We start from the raw sequence: 12371 nt of genomic DNA, 5'->3' as shown, positions 1-12371 counted from the left end.
AAGTCCAACAGAACCTTTAGAGAGAGAGATAATATATATATATATATATATATATATATATATATATATATATATATATATATATATATATATGTATATATATATGCACATTTTTTGTAAATCGACTTACTTACCCAAGGTACGACACACCATTATACCGTCCAGCTCGTATTGGGCATTCACTCCTAGTACATGCCTGTTATAACGTACAGCGGAATCCACTTTCAAACATATAAGTTTCTCGCGCATTTCGTTGGCGAGACTATCCACTACACGTGACACAACCGCTCGGACGTGTGTTTTAATGTTCTCGCGATTTATAACTATGCCTAGTGCATCACAACACGCACCCCAAACCTTCCGGAAAGCAGGCCATTCGAAACAACTATAGGGGAGGTTGTTGACTGTGACTAGATCAACGCTAGCATGAAACATAGTTTCGTGGTCGATCGCAACATATCTTTTAGCGACCACTTTTTTGCGCTTGGGGGGCTCGTTTTCTTTGTCGAAAAACCCATGAAGCCGAGCCAGCTCTTCGTGGCATAGCCGGAAATGGCGTATGAAGTTGCCTCCTTCATAACGCGCCTGCTCATACTGGCAGCCATTTTGTGGATCGATGTTGCACACAAGTCGATCTTCAACCTTCTTCAATAACTTCCAAGCAGTAGACGCATACGTTTTCCGCTTCGCATACGTTTTCCGCTTCGGCTGTCCACTACCACTTCCCGAGGCTTCCATTTTGTTTTTGTTTTTTTTTTTTTTAATTTAGAGTAAAATTTGGCACGCAATAACGGACTTCCAATCCACTTGAATGATAACAGCGAAGTGTTCGACTACATCAAAAGGATGCTACCGTTTCAACGATGGGACAGAATTAAAATCTACTCGTCAAAATTTCGATTTAATTAATGTCAAATTTATATTTTTTATAAATTTCAACTTTTGTATAAACTGGATCATATTATTTCGTTATTGTAAAAACCAACAGTTAATACAATCACAGGCATATATAATGTATCAAATTGTGTAGATAAAATGCTATTGAACAATAATAAATTTTGACGAAATAATCCAAACTATTCCATAGTGATGTCTTTCCGTTACCGTTCAAAAAGACATAGGGCGGCAGCGTCGCGCGTGACAGAAAGTAGCCCAATTTTGCAAACAGAGCTACTTGCCTAGCGCAATAATTCTGCTGCACCAAATAGAATCAAATTATCCAGTTTGTTCCAGCCAGATTAATGCCAAACTAAAAGAAAAATAAAATTGAGCACAATTCAACTTGTTTTTTTATGTTTTTTTTTAAACAAAAAACAAGCAGGTTGACTGGGTAAACTGAGCTACTTTGATCTACTCGGTGTCAAATTTATCAATGCAATTCACCAAAAACGTGAGCGAAATTGTCGCAAAAAACGTTGTCGCTTTAAGTCTATTTAAACGGTTACGGGTTTCAATCATAATATGCCATTCTATTAAGTCACTAATATTAAGATGTGTCGTACAAATTTGGAAATTAAAAAACAGGCTATGAGCAGCCTGGTCTCCATACACCTTGGGCTTGGAGAACGATTGTTGTTGATGTGTGTTTAATATTTACATTTCAAGAGGCATAGCAAGCGGAAAACGGTTTGGTTTGTTATTCGAAGCTAGGAGATAAAATTGCAAACGGTTCGTGTTTCATACCATTTAACATATCAGCAAGTCGAAGCACACGTAGCATGGGATCGAAGTAACGGCTTCATATTTTGGAACCATGCACCAGCGTTGGATGCTGGTGTCATACTTAGCACTCATACTTAATTCATGGTAAGTTTTGCTTCTTTCTTTCACTCGGTTGATTGATAAACATTATTATTTGCTATTTTTAGGAACGGTTTATAATGTAATAAGCTCGCGTGAAGTTTTTCCAGCTTAGTTAGATTGCGTTTCAACAGCTTCTACCGTGTGATGTAGCTGTTTCTCCGAGTGTTGCCGGTTTCAAAGGATACCCGCTCGCTGTCGGTTACTAACCAACGCTGGATGTATACAGGAGTGCATTGCCACGATTACGACGGTGCAGGCCATTTGACGTGCCGGCTGATTCTCTGACCGATCCAGTTTTGACTACCACATTTGCTCGCTTTGATGTCACCATGCTGTTGCATGCCATCGCCGAGATAAGCATCTACTTGGCTGTGAATCCACTGGATTCGATATCGCGTATAATGAACCCAAAACATCACCGACGCTGAGCATTATAACATTTACCGTGGCGTGCAGCGGATCCTGTAGAACTACAGGACGCTCCAGGAAATAATTCCCATCCTGACAATGAATGAGCTGTTCGTAGTGTTGCACATAGTGCATTGTGCTAGCACTTTTCGCACAGTTTGGTCTACGAGAACGGTGCGCTTTTTGTGCTCTTAACATGCTATGCGCTTTGAGTTTTTGAGCCCTGTCCGCTCTTTGAGCACTTGAGGTTTGGTCTCCATTTTTTCCGCACAGTCGCGTACTTTAAGCGCTGTGTTGTAATGCGCGCATAATATGATGTGCTGTGCGCATGATGCGCCGTTTCCAGCGTTTCGAATTACAGGCGTTTCAGGTCACAGAAGTGTTCACGGGCTATGCCGGCAAGCTGGTGAACAAAGAGAACATTATCAAGGTTTACACCATGCTCATGAACGGCAAACTCGACCAACTGACGGAGATTGCCTTTTGGTCATGGTCGGTACGATCGAGAATTTTGGCAAAACGAAGTAAAGCGTCTGGCCAAGGAACCGGCCTAAGAATCCGGTCGACTCAAAAAGATAAAGTAGGCAGTTTTCCAGTAGTTGCGTCGGCGTTCGAATTCGGTTAGAAAACGATCAAGCAGAGCTCCTCGGATGTGAACTCACTTCAGCGGCACCTCCTCATTCACTGTGCTGTTAGTGTAATAATTTTAATCGAATCGATGATATTCTTAGCATACGAGGCGTGTAATTTGTTAGTTTCTCCATAGTGCAAATATAAAAAGATGTTTTGTAGATGGATGAAAAGGTAGATAGTTTTTGTTTTACATCCTGGTTTTATTATTTTCAAATCCGAAAGCACTAACTCTAGACAAAGCCACCAAATTCCTGCACCTTTCATAATCCACCTTTGGCGCAATTGACACCGCGCACGGGTACGGATTTTCTAACGGGCACGGTATGCTGACACCTAGCGTCTATCCACTGCCACCAACAACAGCCCGTGTATCCGCCCCCGGAGATCATCATTAACATAGGATTCCCGTTACCATCGAACAGCGTAAAATTGGTCATCTTGACAAGAAACTTAGGTAATGTCCGCTAAAAGTCGTACTGACTCTTCCTTCCCTTCTTCCAAATCGCCTGAAATTCCAGTGCCGGCTGTTTGTGGGTCTAAGTGTTTTTCTAGAGTAATTAATAAATACATTATGAAGTGGTAATCTTTGCATGTGCACTGCTTACGAGAGTTCATACATAAACGTTTGGATCAGCAAAATGAGTCTGGCAATATATGTAGGATGCGGGATCATTTAACCAGCTAGCAGAACCGACTACTGCTTGTAATCATATGCACATGGTTAATAAAACACCACTCGCCCGCGCCACGTATATTCTAAGTCTATCGCGATAATAAGATACCAAAAAATCACGACAAACTGATTGACCAGGAGTTGTTTACCAAAATATCACCAATCAGATCAGACGTCACAACGACCATGTGCGTCTTACCTCTGATCATCGCACATGTGTACGTGAACCGAAATGAATTTCATTTCAATCACGAGTGCTCGTGATAGAACCCCTGACATTTCGAAATTGATCACAGACAAACAAAGTCACGTCAAAGTGACCGACCAAGAGGTGGTTGCTGCAATGTCACCAATCTGGTCACACGTCACAACGACTATGTTCATCTTGCGTCTGATCATCGCACTTGTGTACGTGAGCTGATTTGAGGTTCGTTTCAGTCATGAGCGTTGGTGACTGAAACAGTGATATTTTACAGTGCTGCTCCTGGTCCAGAAAATTTCATAACAGTGATTGACTAAAAGTTTATTCCCAAATTGTCACCAATCATATCACTCGTTACAACCACTTGAGAATTTCACCTGTGATAATCGCAATTGAGTACGTGACGCTGACAAGGTTTTTGATTCACTCAGTATTTTTTGTGATATTGATGGTGACATTTTGCAGCACTGACGACAACCCCTGCAAGTTATGCAATCTGTGCAGCAAAACGTTAGATTTAATAGGCCACCTAGAGGGATTTCTCTTGCTCTCCAGTGTCCATTCAATAATATAAAGCAGGGTTAAAAAACTGATCGAAATCATGATGTTCGTCCTTTATCCGAATGGTAACTCTTCCATTTTCCCCATTGTTCACACTCAAAAAAAACTTCCAGCCGTAAAAAAGGTTAGCAGGCGGAAAACAATCACCATAAGCTAAAAACGAAACCTCCCATCGTGTGGTGCAAACTTCATTTAAGTTAATGCTCAAGATCATCGCTACCGATCCCGTCTTGTACCGCCTGATCCCAAGATCGCTCATTCCCCAAATCGAACCCATCCTCCTTCTCCCTCTCACCACTCCATCTTCAGTGGTTGTGCTAAGTATGGAACGATTTTGTTTTCCAATTTAAATCTTACGCCACTTATCATCACTAGCCTGTCCCCCTCCCAAAACCATTTACGCTTCCTTTTACGCTCTGTGCATACCAGGTTCTGCGTGGTGTGTGTGCGGTTGTGTGTGATTCTCTTAAAACTTCCCTCCGCCAGTGGTTAGTCCATGCTCTTCCTCCTTCTCTCCTTTTCGCTTCCTTCTTGCCGACGGTTCGGTCGGTTTCGGTGCAGATTTTCCAATTTAAAAATCAATCAAACTTTTCACACATCTCAAACACACGCTCTTTCGTGTGTGAGCGCGCGCGCGCTCGCCTTGCGCTCCCTGCACCCCCCTTGTCGTTTGCCTTTAACCCATTCCGAGCGAACGCAAAAACCGCAACTTCGGAACACCTTTTTCGATCGATTGCTTAAATGGTGGTTGCCCCCCGCTTTCGCTTTTGGTTCAGCGCTCAGCGCCATTTGGCGGCATCATCTCGCGCACGACGACACTCCGCCGGACGCACTTGTTGCCTGGCGGTTTGATGGTTTGAACACAGTGATAGCATCGGATGCGAGAGCACGTTCTTCTTCTTATTTAGAGAATGTAATCATCAGGTAATAACCACTTAATCTCATTATTTGCGGTTCTTACGAAAAAAAAAAAAACTCCGGTCGTCGTCGTCGCCGTTCCACATGAGGTACGGCGAAGACTTTTGCGGCATTTGGAGCTTGCTGGCGCTCCTACCAACTTCTCCGGTGGGGTGGGTGGCTGTGGTTAAAGAGGTTGTAGAGACTCGGTGGAAAGGGTAACCATTTCTTAACTGCTTCGGTGCCAATCGTTCCGACACCCTTGAGCAGCCGCAACGAGCACTGTCCATCTTCGGCTGGCTTTTGGTACCTTCTCGGCTCGACGACCGGTGCCTTGTTTTAACCGGTGTGTTTGTGCATCTACACCACGCGCACTGTCCGGCTCCGGTGAACGTGTTGCGAACATATTTTATTTAATATACATAAATTCCGGCGTCCCGGCAAGGCGAACCCGAAGTGAAACGAAAGTGCGTTTTGATGCCATGGCAGAGGCCCAGCAAGACCGAAGATGACCGGGAAAAGGGAAAAGAAAGAGGGAAAAAAGCTTCGAGTGAGGTGACAAGGCTTGTCCGAAACGCTTAAACCCCTTGTGAGTGTTTCCGTTGTGTTTGGGCTTTGCACCACACAGTCACAGGAGGGCACAAAAAGGGTCTGAAAAGCGAAACGTGCGAATTGTGATGCTACCTTTGCGATGCTGCACGCGAAGCAATGAGACGATGATTGGATGCGAAGCCGATGCAAAAAGGGTTTTGGGCGGAGGATGCTGCATGCAGCAGGAAGATAAAACGATCGTTCATGTGTTGTTATGCGGAGGTTTTTTTTGTTGTTGTTGTTGATGTTGTATCCACTCTTGGGGTCTCTCTTGGCGGTGTTCTTGCCCACGGAGTGGACATGGCGGGATGCGTTAAGCTTGTTATTATGTTTCATTTCGATGAAGAATGGACCGAATGATCTTTTGCGCAAGGTAGAAGAAGGAAGAAGCACACCGAGAAGAGGGATGGTGATGGTCAAAGGGCATAAAACGTGACAAGCCGGGACGACTGGTTGGGCTTTCTATCGATGCACAAAAGGCATTTTGAAGACCCAAGAGCAACTCCAAACACGATCTGCTTTGGGTCAGCGTAGTGTGTGGTGTGGTGATTGCGGTAGTGGCCTCCGTGTGTAGGATAGAAGCTCTTCATATTTTACAACCGATCCTCACATTTTCGATCACGTTAAACCACATCGCCACTCGAACACCAGAAGCCAAGCGAAATCGCCACTGCATCCATCGGCTGCTGCTCCCTTGCCTGCACGTCGGTTGGCGTTTATTTCACGCACCTTCGCCAAGTCCAGCTGAGAAGGGACCACAAATTTGGTGTGGCTACCGGGTTTTGACCTCCGGCTACACTCGGTGTTCGATTTCAACTGGTTGGGAATTAAATGATTCTGCTGCTGCTGCTGCTCAAGTAGCAAGAAATTTGATGCCGATGCATTGGGGACGAGCTTGGAGCATGTCTGGGGAAATGAAGCTTTTGCACGTAACAGTTTGGGGGCTGGGTCGTTAAGAGATTTACGACACATTTTACGGGAAAGTAGGGCAGGAGGAACCCCAGAAATGATTATTAACCTCAGCCTATACCTCAGATATGCTCCAAAAACCCGTCCTTTCGCTAAGATCTACCAAAACGGAGATTACGGAGAATTTGTCTCGTTGATCGTAAAACGATTCTTCGTAGTTTTAAATTCTCCCCACGGTATCCACTACCCAGGTTCAGCAGTCGTAGTTGGGAGGGTGAGATAGAATTAACTCGGAAAACAAACCGGAGATGACATGTATAGACATACACACCAACACCAGTAGCATGTGACGGTTGACAAGCGGGCAAGAAAAGCAGTCAAACAGGACCCAGGGGGTTTGTCGGTTTTGTACGCGGTTCACGGGTGTTGCAGCAGGAAGCTACTGGAGGATTATTAGGCGATACTGCCAAGGTTGATCCTATTTTCGATGGCAGGAGAAAGGTTACGGTTGTCATGATTTTAAGGCCCACCGGCTAGAGCCTTGCGGGAGTTGTGTTGTGGTCGTGGGCTATTCTTAGGCCGCTGGTGTCAAAACGTCGAAATCTAAAACCGACATCCACCGTATACGAAACACAGCTGTAAGCGTTAAGAGCACCGCACGGGGGGAGAACATTGGCCGTTGAAGAAGGACGGCTACCGGGCCCTGGAGTACGTGGTCTTAGACATACACACTGCCACAACAATAACTGTGTGTTGTTTCGCTACGTGATGTCATAGATTCTCGCGCAAAGCGTTTCTGGTTCTGTTGGTTCTGGAATTGAAAATAACCTCCGAAAGCTGTCGCTTACGGTGAAGCGAACCTCGAAACCCATGGCTCGTTGATTGTGCAACCTGTGCCGGTGCTGTCAGGTGACGGCCAGCGTGTCCAAAATCTATGCCAGAGCGCCAGCGTCAATGACCAGTGTCACGAATGTGTTACGAATGCCAGCTTCCGAGAGCGGCAACGGTACCAGAACCTGAAGTCTTGGGGGTGTAGCTAAAATGCAATGTCATAATTTCGTAAGATGCAATTTTCGGGAACGTCGGATGGAATTTTGGAGTTGGCGCGGGGTTTCTGACTGAATGTTGGAACGTGCAGCAATAGCAGCAGCAGCCGGGGTTTGTTTGCTGTAGCTCTATTTGTTAGATTGAACGCCTCGGAACAAATTGTTTGGTATGTTGGAGTGTGAGAGCGAGTGTGCCACATCGAATGACACCTTTAGGAGATGTGGCAACAAAAAAGCCCGGTCACGACACCACCACACAGCGTACAAACTCAATACTCTGATAGAATCTTGCTGCTGCTGCGAAGGGAAGGCTCTAGATACCTGGAGCGATACAGAGACAAACAGGCTGAACAAAAAACCCATGTCAACCAGAGTAGCCTTACCTTCTCCCGCAGCCGTAGGTCTAATGTTTCATACGCTCAAGCACTGTAGCCCTGCGTGGGTTAGAGTGAGATACAACGGGCTGCGAGTTTGAGCGAGAAAAAAGGGGTAGATCATGCACGGGCTGTGAGGTCACATTTTTGTGGTTTATTCCTCTGGTCTTATGCAATTCCTTCAGTCACACCGTGAACACACTTCTATGGAAGACTTCTATGGAAGTTTCTTCTTCACCACCCACCCACTACCACCATTGTGATGTTGGGGTGTTCTTCTTCGATCGGTTCGTTGATAGCTGTCGGTTTATGTGTCACTTTTCCCCTCATTTTCACACAAGCTGTGTGGAATTCCAGTGCGGAGTCCCTGGCATATTAGCACCACCATTGGGGACCAGGGGTTGGCGCTGCTGCAGCTAATGTAACGAACGTTCTGGTGGAGAGAGCGCGTTAGTGGTGGCAATCTCCTGGTCATTTCGGTCAGTTTCGGGCAGCTATTTGGGGACGGTGTGGGGGCTTATGCCATCGGATCCACCTGGCAACCGTGCTACGCAATCACGGGGAATTGGCAGGGCTATGGTTCGTACGAGAGCTGGTCTAGGGAATTGGATACGATTGGAAGAAACCCCTGAATGTAGGCAATCTTTTTAGGGCTGAAGACCGAATTACCAGCTTGTGTGTGTGGGTTGGATTCGAATGGGTTTATTGAAAAGAAAGTACGAACGACTCTATATTGGGAGTAAAAAGGGAAAAGACAAAGGTAAAAGTAGGAAGAATCATTTCAATTACGTTTCAAAATGTCACTGCATAGGAGCTCGGGATGGAGATAGCACTCAAGCACGGGGAATTCGAATGGTTTCAAAAGAGCTGTTGGTTTGATATTTTGAGTTTTGAATTTGCTGCAAAGTAGATAGCAACATCCTTTCGAAACTTCCCAACAAGCTTGCTGGAGATGCAATAAGTAAGACAAAGTGATGCAGATTGCATACGCTGCTTGGCAAAATCGCTGCTATGTATGCAATCCACCATGTGCAGCGTTGCTTAATGAAGCTCCATATTTTACAAAATCCTTACAGTAAGCTTGTTTAGTTGGCCCATGTTAATCGATCCATGGAACAATGCAGCGCTGCGCTGCTCGCGCGTGTTTACAAACATGTTAACTATGCTTCGCATTAAAAGCTCGTTATCATCTTTCCCGTTGCGTCCCGATCGGTCGTTTCGATTACTCACTCAAATGGATACATCAGGCTCTGGAGCGGACAAACGACTAACAAAGTTTCCACCTCCAACGCCCTCCGGGCGCAACGGCTAATCGGACCAACCCTCGATGGCGGCTAATGGCGAATAATGTGTTATGTCGTGTGCATAATCGAGTGTAAACTCAATTTCGCAACTATTAGATCGAATTCGCATGAATCAATCATACGTTTCGTAACTCGGTTGTGTTTAATCCATTCCCCAGGATTGGTGCACGCGAGGAAACGGAGAAGGTGGATACGTGATGTGTGTGTGTGTGTGTGGTACATTTTGTCGTAACTCTGGAACACGACAAAATGTGCATTTGGTGCACAATTACGGGCCAATGTGTGTGTGTGTGTGTTGGCTCCATGGTCCGAGATTGTGCAGTGATGATAAGGTGACGCATAGCAGGGGACGGTTCGGGCCTTTTGATTAGCCAACATCAAACGGCATTTGTTCGCATTTTGAGTGACAGACCTTTTACGCAGGACTGTGTGTGTGTGGGCATATGTATTTAACTTTTCCGTTGCTGAAGCATACTGCGTACTAGGCTTTTGTTTAATCTGCTCTGTAGTGGTTTGGAGGTAGGTAGACTCCGCTCACCCTATATACAGACCGTTTTGTGTATCCCGTGTTGTCCAGATATGCATATCCTGCTGAATATATGCAGTAACGTTTCGGGACATTACCGTGAATGCACTTCGGGTGAAGGCAGGTTGGGGACTGTCCGGTGAGAAGGGTCGACCAAGCAGCAGTATCTGGCAGAGGTAATCTGTTACTAAATTGACTGATGCTTGCCGGTAAGTTGCAAGCTTTGCATTTTCAATGGTAGTAATCGGCCTATCCCGAAGACCAATGCCAGGTACTGTACCTGGGCTCTTTACTGTACGAGCCTGGGTGAAAGCTTGTAGTTATTGGTTTTCTTATCGATAGATCCGAAGTACATGTGTGCAAGAGCAGAGAATGTACTACTGCTTTGCGATAGTCATCATTTTGAGCACAGGAACTTTGATAACCAGGTGCTGCATTTTGGCCAGAGCTGGATGTGCATGAATGATAGGTATGAGTGAGAGAAGTTATCGATTCGATCAAAACTTGTTGTTTAATTAGTGTAATGGAACGAATGATGATAGAGTTTAGTACGGGAATGGACGTTGAGGTGCCAGTAGAGGGAACATTTTTTATTTGCGTTGTTTGTGGGGAGTGTAGACTTTTAACAGGAAACCACATTCGAATACATAGTGTTTTGTTGTAACATATGTATGCATTCAGGCAACGTTCATCGTAGTTATTGACCACATCGTGTATGAAATGTGTCCAATAGCGAAGTTTTTTTTTCTGGAAATCTAAAATAGAAATGAATAGATGACATATTAGATTGATTTGGAAATGTGATTTTGAAATTCTGAGTAGGAAATCTGATATCTTAGAAAACCCCAGGAGATCAACATATGCTTTGCAATCTACTGGATATTAGATCATCAAATGAAGGTTTTGTTTCCCATGTTGGCTAAGGAACTGCATACTGCAACCCAAAATGCGCCTAAATTCAAGCAAATTGTAATAAAAAACTGTATGGATTTTCCAAATGTAGTCAAATCTTGAAAATGCTTAGAAATTCTGAGAAAAAAATGTAGGATGTTTAATTTAAAGATTTGAGAGATCAACTGTTGCGTTGTTGAGCAACATATCAAAACGCGATCGGAATCAGATATTTTTACAGTCTTTATTATAACGCGTAAATTGGCGTATAATGTTAGGATGAAGTAAAAAAACTTCTATTTTCTCTCGCGGATAATCAGGAAAAGGCTCCATCGCTTATCCTGCTACCTTTTATCATCCTATCTTTCGTTAAATTTCTCCTCTCTCCCTTTTCCGCTATTCTTTCTTTTACCTATCGTTTACGCTATTTATTTAGATTTTACACTGGACAGCCAGTGTTAGCGAAACCATCGCAACACCAATATTTCCACTATACTAGCCTTACTAAATGTTGGTTCTGCTTCCATTGTTGCCTAACGCAAGGCGTACTACAATTTAAATGCCTCTAAATCTATGCATTTCGTACAACAAAAATGCTTTCGTGGGAACAATTGGAATGAAATTGGATTTTTTTATACGTTTTACTCCATCGTAAGAAACTGTACTTAAACTCTCGTCTGCACTTTGACGCTCTGCATTTTGATGTGTTGTTGTGATGTGACGTGCTGGGTACATAAAAACTTAACATTGTATACATGACCTGCTGCTGTGCTCACGTCGTCCAACCTTTAGCAGTAAACTCGTAGCAACGGGTTGCCAATTTGTGGCATCAGTTTGACTTTGTGTCTTAGCTTCGCCAAACACCTTCGATGAAGTGGCATTTTATGACTGTAGCGATGGCACATCCCGGCCGCTAATGAAGTGGAAGCGTTTGGCGTTTGTTTTTTTTTGTTAACATTTTTATGTGCCAAAGTCGCGCCTTGATGGCGTGCTGCTGCTGCACTACGGATTGTTTTTGGGAAGGATAACTTGAAAAATAAACTAAAACCCATCCATTCATGTGATGCTGTGAAACTAAGCCCAGAGTGCACACTTGGGTGCTGCTTAAAAAATCTAAACAGGATATGGGTTTTTTTTTGCTGCGGACGTTAAAAAATGCATTTTTGCTACCGAAGGTGATAACGAACGAGCGATGATGAGGACTCTCTGTGAGTATGTTTTTTTTTTGTAAAAACACACAAACTTTAAGCTACCCTTTAATGCAGCTGCCAGGTGCCTTCTTTCGCTGGATGGCAAAGCTTAATGAGCGATGGGAGTTTGGGTTTTATGCACATTCTTCCAGCTTGGATTGTAAATTTTCTAGAATGCTCTTAATTGGAACAGCCAAACGTTGGTTTTACTAAAAAAAAAACAGTGAAGTTGTGTGTGTGTGTGTATCTGTTTCATGTGTATCTCTGTTTGTGTATCACATTACTCACTGATTACACACTGATGAACTCGACCGAAAATCGGGCCCGATGGTCCCGATTTTGATGATCAGTTCAGAGAAACGC

At 44.2% G+C, this 12371-nt stretch overlaps 1 protein-coding gene across 6 annotated transcripts in view; it reads left to right on the top strand.

The window, feature by feature from the left end:
- Positions 1 to 12371, top strand: part of LOC121597924 (ankyrin repeat domain-containing protein 29) — a 240097-nt gene that overhangs the window by 74449 nt on the left and 153277 nt on the right. The window lies entirely within an intron of this gene.

This window comes from Anopheles merus, chromosome 3R (assembly GCF_017562075.2).
Source record: "Anopheles merus strain MAF chromosome 3R, AmerM5.1, whole genome shotgun sequence".
In the NCBI taxonomy this organism is placed as follows: Eukaryota; Metazoa; Arthropoda; class Insecta; order Diptera; family Culicidae; genus Anopheles; species Anopheles merus.
This window is presented reverse-complemented; position numbering and strand designations above follow the sequence as displayed.